The following is a 23,517-nucleotide window of genomic DNA, read 5'->3' as shown; positions in this document are numbered from 1 at the left end:
CCACAAAACTGCCGGTTTCCTTCAACTGCTTATCCCACCGAGTAATGTTATTCCTATGTGGTGGCACTTCGTTATAAATGTGCCGATATTCACGTTGCACTTTGGTCATGGATTTGAATTTAGCGAGCCACAGAACACACTGAACTTTTCTCTGTACTGTCCACATCTCGACTGGCATGGCCGTGGGCTGCTCCACTGTATACACGGTGTTACATCATAGTCTGTGCATGCACACATGCTGCCACATCATCCTACAGAAACTGGGAGGGTTTTCCTTTTATTTGGTGCAGATTTCACATTTCTATCATCTTTTGTTGCTTTCCTGTGACCGGTCAAAAGTGCACCATGATTTTACGGACATACTGTAGTTTATGACCCTTTTCTGACTCTGCTTCTCCATTTCAGCCAAATCATTTGTATCTGATAACAGTGAAAGTCCTGAAATTTTTAGTTGACTTAAGAACTAAAAGATTCAGTTCAAAGATATCCTATCTTAAAATGCATTAACTCATTTAGTCTTATTGAGTGAGGTTAATAGAAATGGCATAGATGTTGGCACAACCATGCTTAACCAAAGAGTATGTCCCTGTAAGTTACAGTCCCTTAGGTATGTCCTGGTTGAGAATAGGCTCGAAGCCACTGATCTGTAGTCCATAATGTTATATACCTCGATACTCTAATTATATACAGTCCTTTGGCACATATGTATTTATAGCCCCATAGGGACTTCTCGTAAGGACCCCTTTGTGTACAGTGCTACTGAGTTCCTCAGAGTAACAGGTATTGAGAATATGTAATAAAGACTGTTGGTTGTGTGATTAACATTAAAAAAGCGTGGATACTGCCATTAACTTATAATTATATCACCATGGCTTGCATAGTTAAGTATATAGTAAAACAACAACAAAAAAACCCTGCATGCACACATACAAGTTCATTTATGTTTTAAATTTTTATTTATTGATAATTTTTTTTAGAAAGAGAGAGAGAGAGCAAGAGAGAAAAAAATATTGATTTGTTGCCAAGCATTCATTGGTTAGTTCTTGTATGTGCCTTGATGGGTGATCAAACCATAATCCTGGTGTTATCAGGACGATGCTCTAACTGAGCTACCCAGCCAGGGCACACATGTTCATTTAGTAAAAGCAAGAACTGTGTATCAATCGTTTTGGTTTTACTTTCCCATAGTGCCTAGCAAAATAGTTTTGTTATAATATGTACACTATAAAAACTGGGTAAATGGATGAATGAATGAATAAAGTCCACACTCTCCTCCTTAATAGTAATCATGGATACTGTTTATTAAGCACTAACTGTGGGCTGCCCGTTGAGCTAAGTCCTTATCATCATTTTCTCATTTAATCCTTACAATTATTATATATGAGCAGGTTTTTTAAACATTATAAATGAGAAAATAGGACTTAAAAAACTGCAATAAGTACCGTATTTCCCCATGTATAAGATGTTCCCATGTATAAGACACACCTTAATTTTGGGGCCCGACATTTGAAAAAAAATGTATTACATAAAGTTATTGAACTCAAGTTTTATTCATCATAAAATTCATACAACTCCTCATCACTGTCAAAATTCCCACCCATTAGCTTGTCCTCATCTGTGTCTGATGACAAATCACTGTCTTCATATATTGCCTTGTCCTCAGTTCCACCTACGCATTTGAAAATGCTATAACCACTGTATAAGACGCACCCAGTTTTTAGACCCCCAATTTTTTGAACAAAGGTATGTGTTATACATGGGAAAATATGGTAGTCCACAGCCATACAATTGCTAAATGGCAGATTCAGGATTCAAACTGAAATCCAATCCCAAAGCCAGTGGTCTTTACTAAAGAATACCAAAAACTAAAACAAAGAAAACACCCTCTGGATGAAACAATGTTGAAATTTATCCAATGAATCAGTTGTGGCTGAAGATAAGCTATAAAATCAGACTATTCTGCTCTGGCCAGAGAAGTTGGTTGGTTAGCACATGGTCCTGAAGCACAAAGGTTGCTATTTTGATTTCTGGTCAGGGCACACACAGGAACAGATCAACATTTATGTCTCTCTCACGCTCTCTCCCTTCCTCACTCTCTAAAATCAATAAAATAAACATTAAATTAAAAAAAATTATTAAAATGATCATATTCTGCAAGAGCATAAGTTAAAGATGTCATTAGCAAAATACCTGCAGGGGAGAAGTAAAGGGCCTTCAGAGTAGAACTCAGGACAGGTTTAAGTACCTGGCCAAGAGAACTTAAAACATTCACATTTTAAACTTAATCAGCCTGACCAGGCGGTGGCACAGTGGATAGAGCATTGGACTGGGATGAAGAAGGACCCAGGTTTGAGACCCCTAGATCGCCAGCTTGAGCGCAGGCTCATCTGGTTTGAGCAAAAGCTCACCAGCTTGGACCCAAGGTTGCTGGCTCATGCAAGGGGTTACTCGGTCTGCTGAAGGCCCGCGGTCAAGGCATATATGAGAAAGCAACCAATGAACAACTAAGGTGTCGCAACGAAAAACTGATGATTGATGTTTCTCATCTCTCTCCATTCCTGTCTGTCTGTCCCTATCTATAGCTCTCTCTGACTCTCTCTCTGTCTCTGTAAAAAAAAAAAAAAAAAACTCAATCAGAAGTTGCAGATGATCTAAAAAATAGTAGACAATTGGAAATTGTTACAAAAATGGGAAGTTGCTTCTTGGCCATAACTTCTATTTATTATAAATAAAAAGTTATAACAACAATTTTTTAAATATACAAGATTAAAAATCCAGTTTCATTCATCCAACAGGAACATTTCCTATGCAATCAAGGCACTGCTGAGTGAAAAAGACGTGTTGGTCAAATAAGTTTGTAAATATGACATATATGTTTGCTTGCTTATAGTTTGCATTGGGTGTGGGGGACAGGCTGTAAGCAGGCAGGGTCCTTATAGCCTAAGGCTTAGTTTTAAGACTAAGCTTTTCCCCACACCCTTGACTGATTTCATGATGTGGGCTGGTGCACTCTCATGAGGAATCCCATTATGCCTCAGATAAGTGACTTTCTATCAGAGACTTTCTTGTTTGTATATTGGATTAAAGGTTTTGATTTCTACACTATAAAATGGGGCAGACTGGGAGCTTGCTCTCTCTCAATTCCTGAGATTAGCATTAGGGAGGAGAGTAGAGAAAGGCCACATGGAGAAAAGGAGAAGCAGCCAAGATGGTGGAATGCTGAAGGAGAAGCCAGTTTGTGCAGAGAGAAGGAGATGGGGAACAGAGGTAAATAAGGTTGGTGAGCTAGGAACCTTTGATTCTAGAAAACTAGGATAAGTCAGCGGCTTTGGGAGCCCTGAATGGAAAGGGAAGTGTTTTCCCACTGTGTGTATTTCTTGCCCACTGGGTACAAGCTAGGATTAAAGCTAATGCTCCACCAGTTCTTGGCTCTGTTGTTTCATTACTGTCTGTCTGAATCAAATGCGAACCTGCATGGGCCAGGCGGCTGTGATGGTGGCCGTGGCTACTGGCTTTATAAGATGTTAACAGTTTTAAGGCTTAGCTGTCACTAACAAGGAGTTCATCATCCATTGGAAGAGCTGAGGAGTCTCCACACAGGCTGAAAGGAAACGCTAGGTCAAGCGAGGCTGTAAAGCCAGTGGCCACGGCCAGGGCCACTATCAGAGCAGCCTGGCTCATGCAGGTTCGCATTGGATTCGGACAGTCAGTAAAGAAACAATGGAGCCAAGAACTGGTGGGCCATAGTCTTCAATCCTAGCTTGCACCCGGCGGGCAAGTAAAAACACTCACATTCAGTGCTCACAAAGCTACTGACTTATCCGAGTTTCCTAGAATCAAAGGTTTCTAGTTCACCAGACTTATTCACCTCTGTTCCCCATCTCCTTCCTTCTCTCTGTACAAACTCTGCACTAACTCTCTTCTCACTCAGCACTCCGCCATCTTGGCTGCTTCTCCTGGCCTCCTCCATGTGGCCTCCTTCTGCTCTCTGCTCTGTTCTCTCCTCTAATGATAATCTCAGGGACCAAGAGAGCAAGCTCCCGTTCTGCCCCCATTTTATAGTGTAGATTCAAAACCTTTAATCCAATATACAAAATAGGGAAGTCTCTAATACAAAGTCACTTCTCTGAGGCATGATTGGATTGTACTACCCCACATCAAAAAGGGTGGGAAAGGCTTAATCCCAAAACCAAGCCCCAGGCTACAACAATCCTGCCTGCCCCCAACACACATTAATATCACCTGGTCAACAGCCTCCACGTGGGCAGCATCATCTTTAACAAAGTGAGCATAATACATTTTATCTGCCCAACAGAGGCCCAGCCTGGTGGGTCCTGACAGCCAGGTAGAGAGTTCTGAACTCATGGCTGTCAAGTGGGAGCCATGGGGCAGCAAAGGGTTAAGAGGTTACTCTATGCCCCTGCACGTACACCACCATACTGACTACTCAGCACTGAGAAAAAGAGATGTGGTAACCAGAGTCCTTCCGGAGATAAGATAAGGGGCTTAAATAAATTAATTAGAATTGTTTTGAACATGATAAGATAAGGGGGTTCAGCTGACAAAGAGTGAGGCAACTGCTGAATTAGAAGGGAGATACATATTTCTCCAGAAGAAAAAAGTTATGCAGTTCAGGCAGCTTGTCTAATGGAAAGGAAACTATTTTAATTAAATCAAGAGTTGACTGTCGTGTGTGTGTGTGTGTGTGTGTGTGTGTGTGTGTGTGTGTGTGTGTGTAAACCCTAAGCTGGCTGACAGAGCATTTATGAGGTGATGTGAGGGAGGTTTTAGTTCACTTTAAATTTCTCATGTATTTTTTTTTCCTGCCAAAATTTGAGCATGATGCAAAATAATAATAATAGTAATAATAATAAGCTGGCAGCAATAATAACATGAATTCCATTTTACTAAGCAGGTGCTGTACTAGACTGTTTACATATATGTTATTAGTTCATTCAGCAAATGTTTTGTGAGCAATGGCTAAGAGCTAAGGACTAGGAATACAACAGCAACCTCAAATTATTCTTAATCATCTTCATCCAAGCCTGGCAGCATTTCCACCATAAACTGATAAGGAAAGCAAGACTCAGAAAGAAGAAAGATTAAGCAACTCACCCAAGGTTGCTGTGAGACAAGTGGTGATACTGGGATTCAAACTTGGTCTTGTTTGTCTTCAAAGGCTGATCCCCCCTTTCACTATTACCCAATTGTTTATTTTAAAAGCAGAAGTGTTTTTAATAAAAATAAAACTTTCATTATAGCTCAATGCAGAAAAAAGGTAAAAGTAGAAGCATTTGGTTCATTCAGCAGCCTACCTATGAAAATAAATTTGTTTGAGCCCTGGCCAGTTGGCTCAGTAGTGGAGCATCAGCATGGTGTGTGGAAGTCCTGAGTTAGATTCCTGGCCAGGGAACACAGGAGAGGCACCTATCTGCCTCTCCACCCTTGTCCCTATCCTTTCTCTCTGTCTCTCTGTCTCTCTCTCTCTCTCTCTCTCTCTCTTCCCCTCCTACAGACAAGGCTCTATTGAAGTAAATTTGGCCCGGGCGCTGAGGATGGCTCCATGGCCTTACCTCAAGTGCTAGAATGGCTCCAGTTGCAATGGAGCAATGGCCCAGATGGGCAGATCATCACCCCCTGGTGGGCATTCCAGGTAGATCCTGGTCAGGTGCATGTGGGAGTTTGTGTCTCTGCCTCCTTGCTTCTCACTTCAGAAAAATACAAAAAAAAATTTTTTTTGTTTCTCTCAAGAGAAGTAGAAGTGTTCTGCATTAAACAACTTTAGGGACAGTGGCCAAGCATTAATGTTGACAGAGATCTTCAGGGTGAGTAGATTCCAAACCTGAAAATGCCTTGGAATCAAAGCTTCCTGTCTTCTTCTCACTAACTAGTCAACTCAGCGGGGCTCTTAAATCTGGAGTTGTAAAAAGCTATCCCTTGGTGACCTATTTGAGAAGCAATTCTAATACAAGTCTGATATGTTTTGTGATTTCTCTTCACTACTCTTTTCTCTCTTCTACCCATGCTCCTCATATAGAAACATTTGACCAACTTGTGTACTAGAGCCACTTTATGGATATCCAGCATTTGCCAATTATCATCCTGAAATGCCTTGCTTTCCTCCCTTCTACTTCAACTTTTCATTTCTAACTACCTTTCAGTTATGACACATAATCCTGTTTAGAATTGATGCAGGTCTGTTTCCTAGCTCCAATTTCTAATTCTCGTTGGTAAAATTTAACACTCTTCCAGGTAATATCAAGCTTATTTGTATCAGCATCTAGGCTTGTCTTTCTGTTGGCTGTGTCCTGCAAAACCCTGTCCCCCTCCTTCTGCCCTACCAATTGTCTCAGATCAATCCTGGCTTCATGAATTGCTTATGCAGCAATCATTTTTACAATTCCCTTATGAACTGTCCTGCAATATCTACTTGTTTCTAGTCTTGGAAAGGTCCTGGCCATTGCTGAAGAGTGATAATGCTTTAAACAATGATTCTTCCTCCAAAATTTTAGTTTAAATGAGTTATCCTATACTTCTTTCCATTGGTCTTCCCTCCAGAATAGTGCTTCTCAATGTGGTCACTTGGGAACTGTGAAGAATGCAAATTCTTGGACCCCACTCTACATCTACTGAACAGAAACTATGGGGACAGGCTGAAGCAATCTGTATTTTTACAAGCCTTCAGATGATTCTGATGTGATGTACTCACATTTGAGAACTCCTGTATCACAAAATGAGACTCCTCTTGGACCAACTTTCCTGGAGAGATTTAGTTTTTGGTCACATTGATGCTACAATCTGCTGGTCTCATTCCCAAAAGATACTTCACTTTTTCTGATATAGTTTTTTTCTTGATCTAAGGGCATATCAGGTTTTGTTTTGTTTTTTATAATTTCTATAATTAGAAATTATAATTCTAATTTTCCTGGATGTAAAAATATTTTTAGGCAAAGTTTGACAGCCATTGGTTAGTTATGGGAGGCAGCCAATATAGTTTTTAGCATAAACACAAAACATTAGATCTTGATACCTAGTGTGTCCTAGGTTAATCAAAAAGACTTCATGAAGGACATGAAAATTATGTTTAACTTTGACAGATGGCAAAAATATAATTTTTCAGGTAGAAATAAGGATAAGGACAATGTTGAAGGCAGATTGAGATTATAAAGGTGGTTTAATACATTGGGCCAGAGCCCTGGTTTTAAAATCAAAATGCCTGAAATTCTACTCCAGCTCTGCCCCTTACAAGCTGTGTGACTGTGTTTCACATCTGTGAGGTTGGAGTCACAGTGGTACCTGTAGGTGGTGAGCAGAATTCCAAGATGGCCTCAAGATTTCTGCCTCATGGTATGGATTCTTCATCCCTTGAGAGCTGGATGACACCAGAGAATATAATGGGATATCATTCCTGCAATTAAATTATTAATCAGTTGCCTTGGAGTTAATCAAAGAGAGAGAATCCTGGGCAAGCCTGACATAATCAGGTAAGCCTAGTCAGGGAGGAGACGAAGCCTCAGACTCTCCGTTTCTACTACTACCATGGGAGAAATCAAACAGACGATGAGTCAGAGCCACATGGCAGAACCTGAAGGTGACCTCTCAGAACTAAAAGCAGTCCCCAGCTGAGAGAAGGACCATGGGCATCTTGCTAAAAGAAATTGAACTTCACCAACAAGCAGTGAACTTAGAAGAGGATCTCAGGTGGATTACAGCCCCAGCTAACACCTTGGTTACAGTTTGTGAGACTGTGGGCAGAGAACTTAGATAACCTTTAGCTAGACTTCTGACCACAGAAACTGTAAGAGAATAAAGTTTTGTAGTTTAAAGCTACTAAGTTTACGACAATTTGTTATGGAATTATCAGCAACAGAAAACTAGTGTACAATGAGAGGCAAGGGCCCTGTCGGGAAAGAGGAAGTCACATGTTGCTTTGTGAGGAATGTGGTTTTGATGCACATGTGGCCAGATGGGAGAAAGTCTCAAGCCTCATGCTTTTTGAGGCCATTTGAGAATATTGGAGAGATGTATCAAGGTCTAGTGGCAGGGGAAATGAGGCACCGGTTGAAGAAGTCTCCAGTGAGGTAGAAACTAAGGATCTCTTCAAGGCCATACTGATTGGGCCAGGGAGAGCTTTTTTCCCAATTAGGAAGATGAAATCTTGTACATGGCTCATTGTTCCAACTGTGAGCCCTGACAGTGAAGCATTCAGTAAAAAGTATGCTTCTTGATCAACTGAGCATTGAGGCAGTTTCTCTCTCAGACACACCCAAGGTGCTGTTCACTGAATAGTGGCTTCTCCCTGCTCCACCAATAAAAGCCTAACTTGACATCTAGGTTTGTCTTTGCCCCAAACTTGTCAATCAAATGAACCCCATCATCTGCTCTCTGATCATAATCTTATTAAGAATCTGGTCCTGAACTAAGCCTATTCAAACCTTACCACAATCCCAGTTGATTTTGACCCCTACTGGGTCAACTTCAAGTATGTTCCATCATTTCCCTGGTCCTACATGATTAAGTCCTTGCTAATCTGTCTCAATAGGGCCCTTTCCAAAAGAGAACACATGTTTAGGAATTCACTGAATACAACTAATGGGTAGCAAGCTTTAAGGTAGCTTGAATTTAGGAGAATCTAAAGACTAAACTGTCAAACTTATGGAGAACAAATGGCTCACAAAGTGCTAGATCAGATATTGTGGAGATTCAGAGAGTGAGAGGTATAGTTTATCTTCATTTATCCTATTTGGGAAATAAAACAGAGCATAAAAAATTAACAACATAAATCATACATAATAATATGGCAAAACAAGATATATTACAAGAGAACACATGGCTCCTGACTGGTGGCGCAGTGGGTAGAACATCGACTTGGAATGCTGAGGTCCCAGGTTGCAAAACCTCAAGGTAGCTGACTTCAGTGCGGGCTTGTCTGGCTTGAGCACGGGCTCACCAGCTTGAGTGTGGGGTCATCGACATGAGCATGACATCATAAATATAATTCCCATAGTTGTTGGCTTGAAGTCCAAGGTTGCTGGCTTCAGCCCAAGGTAACTGGCTTGAGCAAGGGGTCATCGGCTAAGCTGGAGCCCCCCAGATCAAGGCATGAATGAAAAAGAATCAATTTATTTGAACAACTGAAAGTGCCATAACTACAAGTTGATGCTTTTCATCTCTCTCCCTCCCTGTCTGTCTGTTTCACTTTCTCACAAAACAAACAAACAAACAAAAAACAAGAGAACACATGGCTGATTACCTGATAGATGGCCAAGATAGTAACTTCCACACAAGTTCAAGAAGGACCAAATCACTGTCGGCTTTTTGAATCAGGAAACATTATGAAGAACAAAGAAATGTTTGATCTGTATTCTAAAGTATAGGCAGTATTATGGGTCAAATTTTGTATACCCCTCACCCCAAATTTGAATATTAAAGTCCTAACTCCCAGCACCTTAGAATGTGATAATATTTGGACAAAGGCTGAGTTTTTAAAGAGGTAATTAAGTTCAAATGAGTTCATTAGAGTAGGGTCTAATCCAATACAACTGGTGTCCCCATAATCAGAGCAAATTAGTACACAGACACAGGGAGAAGACCACGTGAGGATACAGAGAGAATACGGCCATCTACATGGCAGAGGCCTCAGAGAAAACCAGTCCTGCTGGTACCTTGATCTTGAACTTCCAACCTCTAGAACTATGAGAAAATAATTTCTGTTGTTTAGGTCCCCCAGTCTATGGTGCTTTGTTATGGCAGCCCTAGTTAATAAAGACAAACAGTACCTGGTGTCATTTGCCCTTTGAATGCAGGGGAATTAACGAATTCTATAAGTCAAGAAGGAAATGAAAGAAGCAATAGAAGACACTTGATAGAAATAAGAAGTTTAATTTCAGGAAATAGTGTAGATAAAAATAAACAAATAAGGAAAAGTGGACAGTGGTTGCCACAATAAAACTTGGTTGAGGAAAGATTACCAAGGTTATTTACTCCAGCAGGATACCCTCAATTTAAGTTAATGGGAGAGAAAACTTTGTGAACTCAATGACAAAGAGACAAGAAAGAAATGGGAGGAAAGGACTTGCAGGAAAATCTGTGGAGATAAAGTCCAAAGGAAGTGAAAAGTGACAGGGAAAGCCTAAGTTATTGAAAGCAGAAGAATATAGAAAGGGAAAAGACATGAGTCCTGAGATTAAAGAAAGTAAAAAAGCCTGACCAGGCGGTGGCGCAGTGGATAGAGCGTTGGACTGGGATGCAGAGGACCCAGGTTCGAGACCCCAAGGTTGCCAGCTTGAGCGCGGGTTCATCTGGTTTGAGCAAAAGCTCACCAGCTTGGACCCAAGGTTGCTGGCTCGAGCAAGGGGTTACTTTGGTCTGCTGAAGGCCCGCGGTCAAGGCACATACGAGAAAGCAATCAATGAACAACTAAGGTGTCGCAAGGAAGAATTGATGCTTCTCATCTCTCTCCGTTCCTGTCTGTCTGTCCCTATCTATCCCTCTCTCTGACTCTCTCTGTCCCTGTAAAAAATAAAATAAAATAAATAAAATAATAAATTTAAAAAAAAAAAAAAAAAAAAAAAGAAAGTAAAAAATTAAGAATTAAGGAAGTAAAATGAGTTTGATGAAACCTAGAAAAGCTAAAAATAAACATTACACATATGGGTAAAATGTTATATAAACCAGAAACAAATTGAAATAACATTGTATCATTTAATGTGAGAGTCACAGTTTAAAGGGATAAGAAAAGAAAGAAAGAAGGTATAATTTGAAAACAAGAAACAAAGTAACATGGGAAGAATGACTGGATTTGGTCATCTACTTTTTAAACCTTTTCGAGATCCTTTGAGCCAATAATTTCTCCATTTTGCACCATTTGAAACCAACCAAAATAATAAAATAACTACGAATGGAGAGGGAAAGAATGATACCTTCTTGCTATTTGTCTGTGTTGAATAAATTAGATATAATTTACCCAAGGTAGAACTTATGTCCAAGCTCCTCACCACACAGCCCCTTTTGGGGAAACCACACAGCCTATGGCTCCTATCAAGAGGGTAATCATGTTTCATATTACATAGCCTCTGCTACCCTTCCCTAACCCCTCAATCCCCAGTTCTTCCAATAATGTAGCTCACTAGAACTGGTAATGAGTATGTAAGCCTGAGGCAACCAATTATCAGATCAGTTTATGGTTTATGAAGAGGTTGGCATAAAGACTCTATTCAAATAAGGATATTGTTGGATCAGCAGACACAAAGAAACTAACAAATTGTGAATAAATTGAAGTTCTGAGTTACTAGAAACGTTGAGGAAGCAGTTATGAATAAGCAGAAGCCAAGGTAAGCCAAAATCAAGAGGTCTTCATAGGAGAGTTGAGAATTTGTGAATAGCAATAGTAATGGTAGCTGTGTGGATGAAGGGATGTTGAGTCATTGGAAGTATAGGATCCCTGGATTTGCCAGGCAATGACATGACTCAGAGCAGTGATTCTTCACTGCATGCCTCTACTTCCTGGGTCTATGAGACCAGCACCCATGACACCTAACATCATAGTTTTTCCTGAATTCTCAGGAGGTTCACAGTCCTCTCTTCCACAAATATCCTCACAATATCCCTATTTCCACCACCCAAATGAACCACTGTTCTTTGTAGTGAGAGGATATTGACAAACAACTCAATAATAATGTTGGCTAACACTTATTTAACATGTATTATGTGACAAGCACTAGGCTGTTAACTTTTGTTCAAGCTTATTTATTTTTCTCAACAATCTTTGAAGCACTATTCAGTTGCACCAATTTACATGTAACGAAACCTAACTTAGAAAAGTCACCTCATTTACCCAAGGTTACACAGCTATTGTGCAGCAAAGCTGGTTCTGAATCCACATCTGTACAGCTTCAGAGCCCATACATATAATTATATTTAACTTCTGTCAAGTTACATTCTTTCTTTGAAATCCTTTTAGACTAGATAGTAGAAGTCAACTACTCCCAAGTAATAAAATTTTAAATGTAATACTAAGAACTAATAGAAAAGGGGGGAAAGATTCTTATTATGGATATCATGTGCTATAAAACAAAATAATCATGCATCTTGCTGAAATTTAATAACAGAGAAGGTCTGAAAAGTTCTCCTAAAGGAAGAAATGCTGAATGGAAATAAATTAGTAATTTCAGGTCCATATGTGCTATATAACTTTATTTTAACAAATGTTTAAGAAAATTATGTACTTTTAAAAAATATAATTATAACTTTGATTTCTCTATTTTTCCTTACAAAGTCTTAAGCTCCTCAACAATTAATTCTCTACAAAGAGAGTTTTAGAAACCAAACTTGGATGTATGAGAGACTAGTTTGCATAAAAAAAAAACAAAAGAAAAATGAAACTGAAGAGTTTACAAAATTTACGTGCAAGAAAAAATTGTGAAATATAAAGTACAAGATTCCAAATCTTTTAATTATGCTAAAGTAATAACTAAGATTTTTTCTCTTAAAAATTTTAATTTATTTTATTGATTTTAGAGAGAGAAAAAGTAGGAAAGAGAGAGAGCAAAACATCAATTTGTTGTTCTACTTATTTCTTCATTCATTAATTGATTCTTGTAGGTGTCCTAACTGGTTATCAAATCTGTAACTGTGACATATGGGAATGACACTCTAATCAACTGAGCAACCCAATCAGAGTAAGATTTATTTCTCAAAATTGGGAAATTTATCAGAGGTATATGGAGGATATACTTATTTGGAAATTAATAATAATGTTAAATACATGTTAGCCCCAGGAGGGCATAGTTTTTTTTTCCTTCACTGTTGGATTCTTAGAAGCTAAAATAGCTGCTGGTGTATAGTAGCTGCTCAATAAAATTTGTTAACAAAAATGAATAAATGACCCAAATTCAAAAGACAGATTTTTCTCTGAATTCAATCTCTAAATGATACATGAACTTGAGCAAGTCATTTAGCAAGGCATATTTTTCTTTATCTGTGAGATTTTAAAAGTTTATTTATTTATTTAAAAGATATTATAAGAAGATGGGATTTGTCCTACCAAATATCAAAATTAACAACATGGCAGGGGGGATCCTGGTCGTCATGGTCTCAGACGAAGATGAGGTGAATTTCCTAGTTATCATAGTTGATACCAACCCAATTTTCTGGGGAAAGCAAGCTTTGTAGGAATCCCAGTTTACTTTATCAAGATGCATAGATGCAGTAATGGTGCTGGAAGATTCTCACTTATTCATGAACCGTTCCAACAAACTTGCTGTGATAGCAAGTCACATTCAAGAGAGTCCATTCTTATACCCTGGAAAGGATGACAGACTTGTAGACTTCTTCGGGGACCCTGGCAACCCTCCTGCTGAATTTAATTCCTCAGGGAGTAAAGATGGAAAGTACGAGTTGTTAACAGCAGCAAATGAAGTTATTGTTGAAGAGATGAAAGATCTCATAACTAAGAGTGACATAAAGGGTCAATATACAGAAACTCTGCTGGCAGGATCCCTGGCCAAAGCTCTTTGCTACATTCACAAAATGAACAAGGAGGTTAAAGATAATCAGGAAATGAAATCAAGGATATTGGTGATCAAGGCTGCAGAGAACAGCGCCCTGCAGTATATGAACTTCACGAACTTCATCTTTGCAGCGCAGAAACAGAATATTTTGATCAATGCCTGCGCTTTGGACTCTGATTCAGGACTGCTCCAACAGGCTGTGACATCACGGGGGCCTGTACTTGAAGGTGCCTCAGATGCTGTCCCTTCTGCAGTACTTGCTGTGGGTTTTTCTTCCTGATCAGGATCAGAGATCTCAGTTAATCATCCCCCCGCCAGTTCATGTTGACTACTGGGCTGCATGCTTCTGTCACCGAAACCTTATTGAAATTGGCTATGTATGTTCTGTGTGTTTGTCAATATTCTGCAATTTCAGCCCTATCTGCACCACCTGCGAGACGGCCTTTAAGATTTCTCTACCTCCTGTGCTGAATGAAGGCCAAGAAAAAGAAACTGAAAGTGTCTGCATGAGGATAAAACTTTGCCCATCTTTTAGAGCTACTTGTAGAAATTGTGTGGGAAGTCTTTGTAGGAAGGCTCTGGAAAAAACACAGATATGTATGAGAATTTTTAATGAAGTTTCTTAAAGAAGATAGTGCTAAAGAGTCATCCTCATCCTATACTTGTACTGATTTGTCTAAGGGAGACAGTCTATGCAGTATGCTTACCCTAAAATGTTTTCAGACTGATTTTTGTCCAGAAAGGGAAAGAAAGCACACACTCGTTTGTGGCTTTTTAAAAACTGGAATGATCGTTTGCCAGATCATTCTGCCCTGACTGCTTATACAGGCTTCAGGAGTTATTACCCAAGTCTGGCTTCTTACTGTGAAATGTTACACGGAAAATTTGAACTCAGTCTCAGAAAAGGTGGAGTAACGGTGTTAACATGGAACATCTTACTGGAATCAACTGTTAACTTCAACAATAGTCATGTAAATAAAATCCTTCTTGTCTAAATTGAGATTTGGCCTCAGATATTAGCAGTTATTTATTCTTCTGCATGACATCAGTACATGTTTGGACAAAGATACCCAAACAGTAATGATAGTTTGTTATTGAGTCACTATAAAACCTGATATTAAATGAATAAAGTGAGTGAGTGCAGTAGTCTGGCCGCAACATTTTCTTCAGAAACAGTTGGGCGAAGGCTTATTTGTGAAAGTGGACATCTGGGTTGTGAGGGGCGCTTCTCTGGGGAGGAACAAACTCTTTGTAGTCAAGTGTCAGCCACAGATTGAATTCTTTCCTTTTTAACTGAGGAAAAGAAAAAAAAACACTAACATTAGAGAACTGTTTCCTAGAAGTTTTGGGCTTAATACTGAAAACTTCTGTAAGTTCAAAAGAAAAATTATTTGTAATTTCAACAATAAAAACCTTACTTTTCTAAGTAACCTTGAAGTTATTAAAAGTGCTTAAGTAGTGTAGAAAGGGTTTTCAGGAAGAGTGGCTGGTTTGGTTTATTTTGAAAAATATGTTGACAAATTATGTATTCAATCTTACATTTAAATAAGATTTAAATTTTCATACCATCTCAAGCTGAGACTCATGAAGTAACTTGGTGTTTGGCTAGATTATTTCAGATAGATTTTGTATTCTGGGTTTATGACTTTTATTTAATACATAGATTTTGGTGATAATTTTGCAAGTATTTGTTAAATGTTGAGTTTTAAAATGTCTGTCTTTTTAAAAATAATACTTAACATTTTATAGCCTAATTAAGTTGTAATGGAAATTGCTATTTTAAGTGTAGGCAAGAAAGCGTCATATATTTAAAAGACAAATATCATAAATGTTTTATGTACTGTTTTAGTTTTGTTTGTTTTATTTTTGTGTTCTGTTTATGGTTTATTTTATAAAATAATTTAATTTAAAAAAAAAAAAAAAACAAACCCAACAACATGGCACTGGTTTAGGAATGGGTAATAAATTAGTAAAACAGACTGGAAAAATTTAGGACAGATTCCTCTGTGTTTGTGTGCATATCACAATATAGTATACGGGTGTGTGTGTATTACTCCAGAAAGGCAGCACATAAGATCAGTATATAAAATAAAAAGAATTGGTTTGGGACAACTAACTATTGTTTAGAAATAAAAATAACGTTAATTCTCTCTCATACCATATACTAGCCAAATCCCTGTAGGTCACAGACCGGAAGATGTTTTAATTAAAAAAGAAAATTATAAAACTACCAGGAACCAAATTTATAGCAATGTTGAATTAGCTCAGTGTGATAATTTTTTTTTCTAAAAGTAACATTAAACTCATAACTATAAAAAATATTAAAATGTAAACAGTTATAATTGTTTTATATTGAAAAGTATTATAAACAGCCCTGGACAGAGGTGCAGTGGACAGAGTGTTGATGGTTTGACCCTGAGGGTGCTGGTTAGAGCCTAGGTCAGGGCACATATTGAATCAATCAATGGCACTACTAAGTGGAACAATGAGTTGATGCTTTTCTTTCTCTCCCTCCCTTCCTCTGTCTCAAAGTGCTATAAACAAAGTTGGAAGGTAAATGTCAATTAAAGAAATCATAATTATAGGCACTGGCCGGTTGGCTCAGTGGTAGAGCATAGGCCTGGCGTGCAGGAGTCCCGGGTCCAATTCCTGGCCAGGGCACACAGGAGAAGCACCCATCTGCTTCTCCACCCCTCCCCCTCTCCTTCCTCTCTGTCTCTCTCTTCCCCTCCCACAACCAAGGCTCCATTGGAGCAAAGTTGGCCCGGGCACTGAGGATGGCTCTGTGGCCTCTGCCTCAGGCGCTAGAATGGCTCTGGTTGCAACAGAGCTACACCTCAGATGGGCAGAGCATCGCCCGCTGGTGGGCATGCCGGGTGGATCCCGGTCGGGCACATGCAGGAGTCTGTCTGACTGCCTCCCCGTTTCCAACTTCAGAAAATACAAAATATATATATATATAAAATAAATAAATTTTAAAAAGAAATCATAATTATAACAGAAAACAAAGAATCATCAGCCATAATATAGAGTGCTATAAATCAGTAAGAATTACAAACAACATGTAACACAGTAGGAGAACAAGAAAAAGAAATAAGCAGGAAATTCAGGGAAAAAATCATACAAATAGCCAATACACATTAATATATGTGCATAGTAAACACATAAATGGTCAATAAACATGAAAATTTATTGATCATTAGTACAAAACTAATATAACCTTTTGGAAGCAATCTTGGTGATATGTCCCAAAAGAATGGACATAAGTAAAAATTATATCAGTTGAGATAAAATTCACATACCATAAAATTCACTCCTTTAAAGTATGCAATTTAGATATTTAAGTACATTCACAAAGATGGGCAACCATCACCACTCTCTAAGTCTAAAACATTTTCAACAACCCCTCCCCCAGCCTCTCAAGAAATCCACTCACAGTTACTCTCTGTTCCCCATTCCTTCAGCCCTTGCTGTACTTTCTATCTCTATATTTGTCCGAGGCATTCCTTAAACCAGTTGAATTGCCTTCTTGTTTAACTAAATAGTCTATCAGTAATGAACTTTCTATAAATGGATAAATAGCTCTCAAATTTTTGTACAGAGAAATGTAAATTTCTAAAATGTTTACAAAGGATAAAAATTAAGAAAGAAAACAAACAGAAAGAAAAACAAAGGGTAATTCTAGGATACCAATTGAAAAATGAAGATTTAAATGATTTATCAGCAAGCTGTACAGATAGCTTGAAAAGTAAAGAGTAATTTGATCAGATTATTGAAGAGAATGACCTTTTCTTGGGACTGATGGTCTTACTACTGTTATCTTAAAAAAAATTTTTTTAAATCAATGCATGTTTCCAAAAAAAAAAAAAAATTGAAAGAATGGAAGAAAGGAAGGAAAGAAGGAAAAGAGGGAGGGAGGGAGAGAAAAAGGTAGGGAGGGAGGAAGAGAAAGAGAAAGAGAGAGAGAGAGAAAGGAAGAAAGAAAGAAAGAAAGAAAGAAAGAAAGAAAGAAAGAAAGAAAGAAAGAAAGAAAGAAAGAAAGAAAGAAAGAAAGGAAAGAAAGAAAGAAAGAAAGAAAGAAAGAAAGAAAGAAAGAAAGAAAGAAAGAAAGAAAGAAAGAAAGAAAGAAAGAAAGAAAAGAAAGAAAGAAAGAAAGAAAGAAAGAAAGAAAGAAAGAAAGAAAGAAAGAAAGAAAGAAAGAAAGAAAGAAAGAAAGAAAGAAAGAGGAAAATGGTGCTGAAGAGCTTACTGCAAAAGGTCAGCATGCTTTGCTCCTACCTTTCAGCCCTTCCCCATCCTTTTGGCATACACTCAAACCTTAGACTCACACTTGAGAAACAACCAAATTTAAACTTTTAATGGCTACAGTTTCTTAAATTCTTCTGACTGGCTACTCAATAATACAGTCATATCGCCACTTCCTTATTTATCAGACAGATGATCTAAGGACTTCCTTCCCATTCTAATAGATGAGAGCTTAGTTCACTTACCCCTCCCCCTTTCAATATGAATGTCTCACTATTTTTAATTCCTCTATTGTAATTTTAGATAATGTATTTACTTCAGTTCCTTTTCATAACTTTCTTAATACATGTACTTTTGTTTCCTGTTTCCTTAGGTAGACCTTGTATCTTTCTACTCCTCACTCTATATAGGTTCCCTCCCTTTTCCACTTTCAAAACTCTTGCACCACTGCTTTCTGTAAAATTTCAATAAAGAAGTCCAAGTGACCAGCATAAAATGAAAAGTTTTAAAAATGACATTTAAAAAGATTATGAAATAGTTCATGCACATAGTCAATAATACAGACTAACATAAGAACACATGCATTCACCACTCAACTTTATCAGATTTTAACATTATAACATATTTGTTCACCTTTAAAAAAAACCCAAACTGTTGAGGGTTCCTATACTAATTACTGACTCTATCTCTCTACCTCTCTAACATTTATAACTATATAAAAACCTCTTATTAACTCAGTGCCTATCATTCTAATACATTATATATTTTTGACACATATATCATATATTATTGAATTTTTTTAATTTTTGTATTTTTCTGAAGTGAGAAGCAGGGAGGCAGAGAGACAGACTCCTGCATGCGCCCAACTGGGATTCACCTGGCAAGCCACCAGAAGCAATGCTCTGCCCATCTGGGGCATTGCTATGTTGCAACTGGAGCCATTCTAGCACCTGAGGTGGAGGCCATGTAGCCATGCTCAGTGCCTGGGCCAACTTTGCTCCAATGGAGCCATGGCTGCAGGAGGGGAAGAGAGAAAGAGAGAGAAAATAGAGGGGGAGGGGTGGAGAAGCAGATGGGCGCTTCTCCTGTGTGTCCTGGCCGGAAATTGAACCTGGGACTTCCACACACAGGGCCAACCAGGGCCAATAATGACATTTAAAATTTTTTTAATGCTTATTTTACTGATTACTTTAGACAGAGGAAGGAAGAGAGCAAGAGAGAGACAGGAACATCTGTTCCTGTATGTGCCCAGATTGGGGCATCCAACCAGCAATGTCTGTGCTTCGGGATGATGCTCTAACCAACCGAGCTATCTGGCCAGGGCACTGACATTTTCAAAAGCAAAATGAAAGCTATTAGGATTGGAAAACACTCATATTCCTAAAGTCTAAGATTTAGGAGTAAATCGTATTGCAAAGGAAGTTCCAGGAGCATGACTCACAAAGCACAAAATTTACCATTAAAGCGTAAAAGATAATAGCTGAGTGACTTAAGGGCAATTATGGGATACGCCTAAGGAGAGAATCAGGGAGGTGACTTTTAATTTGGCACCAAGACAGATTTAAGATTGGACTTTCATGCAAACAAAAGACTGACATTGAAGAGGACATTCCTTAGCAGAGTCCCCTCAGTACACTCACAGTGTGGGTAGAAAGAGTACCAGGGAACAGAGAAAAGGCTGGTCCTTATTGTGCTTAGCAGCATAAATCACACTTCAGAGAAATAAAATTTAAGAAAGAAGGGCCATGGATCTGCACATAGACCCATTTTCAGCTTATGCAGAAGAGATGACCGTATATAACTGAATTGTTGAACAGAAGAAGCAGAGCATTAAACATGTAAGCACCTACTGGAGAAGCAGAGACAGGAGTCACTGAAGAAAGCACAAAGTTAAAAGAATGGGTGGCAAAGGAAAGCTCAGTGGCATGGAGAGATTAATGAAAGGACATTCCTTTTCCTTTATTACTAAATAGACCAAAATTTTTACAAGAGATCTTTGCCACTCATAATTCCCATATTACTATACAGTAAAACTTATTTCTTTATATTCCTTCCCAATTTTATCCCCACCACCACTGCCACAGACACACACAGAGTATGTGTATAATATGGCACATATGGGAATGTGTACCTGGTATAATCCTGGTGTATTACACAATTCAGTATGCCATTTTGAAAACTGAGTGTGCTTTCATGGCAGTTTCAGTGATAGACTTGTTGTAAGGCCAGGAGCCGCCATCGTGGCCATTCACATGCAGGTTCCCATTGGATTCGGGCAGACGATAAAGAAATGGCGGAGTCAGAGGATGGGGGGCCATCCTATTTATTGGTGTCTCACCAAGACAGGCAAACCACAAAAGAAGACAAGGGAAAAGCAGAAAACCAGCTCTTCCCATGAAGGGCCAGGGATCAGGGAAGCCCCTGCAATTGTGATAGCAGGAACTGTGTGTCCAAGCTCCTGGTCTGTCCCACTTTATAGTGTAGAAAACCAAAATCCCTTAATCCAATATACAAACAAGGAAGTCCCCGATACAAAGTCACTTATCCAAGGCATGATTGGATTCCTCATGAGAGTGCACCACCCAGATCATACAATCAGTCAAGGGTGTGGGGAAAAAGCTTAGTCCCAAAACCAAACCTCAGGCTACAACGACCTGGCCTGCTTATAGCCTGTCCCCCACACCCAATATAAGTCACAAGCGAGCAAACATATATATCATATTTACAAACTTATTTGACCAACACTTGTCATTCACAATGCCTGCCCCACCTACAATGCCAAAGTTGCTGGTTCAAAACCCTGGGCTTGCCTGGTCAAGGCACATATGGGAATTGATGTTTTCTACTCCTTCCTCCCATCTCTCTAAAATAAATAAATAAAATCTTCAATGCCTGCACCTAGTATATTGTTTCCATTGCCAATACAGTACCCTCTTATCTATGGAGGATATATCCCAAGATCCTCAGTGGACGCCTGAAACCACAGAGAGTGCCAAACCCTATATATACATATATACTATTTTTTCTGTACAGACATACTTGTGATAAAGTTTAATTTATAAATCAGGCACAGTAAGAAACTAACAGCAATAAAAATAAAATAGAAGACTTAAAATCATTTACTGTAATAAAAGTTAAGTGCATGTGGCATCATTAAGTAAAATAAGGGTTACTTGCACACAGCACTGTGACATCTGAACAGTCTATCTGCTAACCAACACAGTTACTAAGTGACTAACCGGCTGGAGCCTACAGCGTGGAGACGCTGAACAAAGGAATGAGTCATGGCCCAGGCAGGACGGAGCAGAACTCTCAAGATTTCATCACACTACTCAGAATGAAGTACAATTTGAAACTTATTTTTTTTTAATTTATTTTTAATTTATTTTTATTTATTTATTTTTACAGAGACAGAGAGAGAGTCAGAGAGAGGGATAAACAGGGACAGACAGGAACAGAGAGAGATGAGAAGCATCAATCATTAGTTTTTCATTGCGCGTTGCAACACCTTAGTTGTTCATTGATTGCTTTCTCATACGTGCCTTGACCGTGGGCCTTCAGCAGACCGAGTAACCCCTTGCTGGAGCCAGTGACCTTGGGTTCAAGCTGGTGAGCTTTTGGTCAAACCAGATGAACTCGCACTCAAGCTGGCGATCTCGGGGTCTCGAACCTGGGTCGTCTGCATCCCAGTCCGACGCTCTATCCACTGCGCCACCGCCTGGTCAGACGTAATTTGAAACTTATAAAGTGCTTATTTCTGGAATTCTCCACTTCATATTTTCTGATTGTGGTTGACTGTAAGTAACTAAGACCATGGAAAATGAAACTGTGGATAAAGGGGGATTACTATAGCATAAATATACTCCTATAGGCACAGTGGGTATGCTCCCCATAAATAGGGGAGGGGACACTAAGAAAAATTAGAAAATGAAAATTTTTAAAAGAAAAAGGGTAAATCTGAGAGATTTAGAAGTTATCTTACAATTTTTATGTATTGATTTAAGAGAGAGGGAGTAAGGGAGAGAAAGTGAAAGAGAGACTGAGAGAGAGAGACAGAAACATCAATTGTTGTTTCACTTACTCATACATTTATTGGTTAATTCTTATACATGCACCCTGACTTGGCATTGAACCCTTAACCCTGGCGTATCTGGGTGACAATCGAACCCAATGAGCCACTTGGCCGGGGCAGACGTGACCTTTAGGGGCCAGTCGATTCAGCAGAATTGTATCCCTTTTTCTTGTATGTTAAATACGCTATGTTTTAACAGGTATGCAGTTCTGCTGGGGAGGTTACTAATTTTTTAATTTGAAGACATTTACAAATGCAAGAATGTGCGAGACTGCAAACTGACGGGGTCCTTGCAGTTTAGATTTTGGGGGGACAGGGGTGTGAGGGAGTGGAAGTACACTGACAGGGTCCTTGCTGCCCATCCTCCCACCTGGCTTGATTAAGTTGCTAAAGACTAAGCTCTTCCCCACAACCTCTGATTGTTTGATTAAGTTGCTAGAAGCAATTTTTTTTTCTTTTTTTGAGGGCTAAAGGCAATTTATATGCCCTTTCTCTCACTCTTTGTTTGTCCTGCTATTACCTTAAGAGGATTCCTCTTTACTCTTCAGATAGGTGACTTTGTATCAGAGACTTCCTTATTTTGCATCCTGCTCTGCACTATATAATAAAGCAAACGCAGGGGTTTTGCTTTGCTCTGGCTTGCCATCAGTTTGCAGAAACCTCCCGATCCCATACTTCTTTTCTCTGAGTTTACTTCTTCATTCCACACCGTTCGCACTCAGGATCTGGACCATTACTAACCACGCTGGTTTGTGGCATAGGAAAATACATAGCCAATAAAAAAAACGTAGACCCAGAATTAATCAATGTTCATCATATTATTTTAAATAAAAGAATATTTCTGAAAAGTTGGTATTTCCTTTGGACCTCTCTGCGGTCACATGGGTGGCCTCTTAATAACTGCAAAGAACAAGGCAATTTCCTCACAAAGTAGTTCACGTAAATGGTGATAGAAGGAAAGACCAGTGTGATCTATGCAGAAAGACTTTACTCTTTAATGGGTTGCTGTTTGCAGTGATGTAATTATAATCATGCTCTATGTTTGTATAATGCATTAAAGTTTGCAAAGTGCTGTTGTGGCCTGTATAGTAGAGGGATGTGAGGTAAGCTTCCAGCAAGGCTGCCCTACTCTCCAGGGCTGGGTATGGAATGCTGAAGGAGGCAGCAGATAGGGTGGGCATTTATTGGAACTGCACAGAGGTAGCGTCTTTAGTTCAATTAAGGAATCTTTACCAAGGGGCACTACTTCAAACTCATTTCCTGTTGAAATGTGAGCAGCAGAATCCCTTCTCCTTGGTTCAGTGAGACTCAGAGACAGTTCGAGGAGGGTCAGCTTTAGACAGTTTGAAACTAAGGACACCAGCACACAGACCATTAAGGTAAAATACTATTGAGTGAGATCAAGAGAGCAGTGCAGGGCATAAAGCATCTCCTCCCAGGAAAGGCAGCAGCACTTTTTAAAATGCAATCCTCCTTAGAAGTTGCAGTATTGCTCAGAGCTTTGAAAATAAAATGGGCTGCATACTGCGATCACAATGTGGGGCCTTTCTAGGTGTTTCTTCTAAGTGATCTGGGGCATACTGCTGAGTCACAGGCTCTTAATGCTTGTAAACTATAAAGAAAGCATGGTGGGGAAAACACAGAACAGAAAATAAAGATTGAGTCTTAGGAAGAAAAGAAGAGAATCTG

At 39.0% G+C, this 23,517-nt stretch overlaps 1 pseudogene; it reads left to right on the top strand.

Annotated features, from left to right (window-relative positions):
• The first annotated feature begins 13,091 nt into the window (after positions 1-13,091).
• On the top strand, positions 13,092-14,064 carry LOC136378498 (general transcription factor IIH subunit 3 pseudogene; annotated as a pseudogene).
• Positions 14,065-23,517: the final 9,453 nt, after the last annotated feature.

The sequence above is a fragment of the Saccopteryx leptura genome, chromosome 7 (assembly GCF_036850995.1).
Source record: "Saccopteryx leptura isolate mSacLep1 chromosome 7, mSacLep1_pri_phased_curated, whole genome shotgun sequence".
Taxonomy (NCBI): Eukaryota; Metazoa; Chordata; class Mammalia; order Chiroptera; family Emballonuridae; genus Saccopteryx; species Saccopteryx leptura.
Note: the sequence above shows the minus strand (reverse complement) of the source record. Positions and strands in the feature narration are given on the sequence as shown.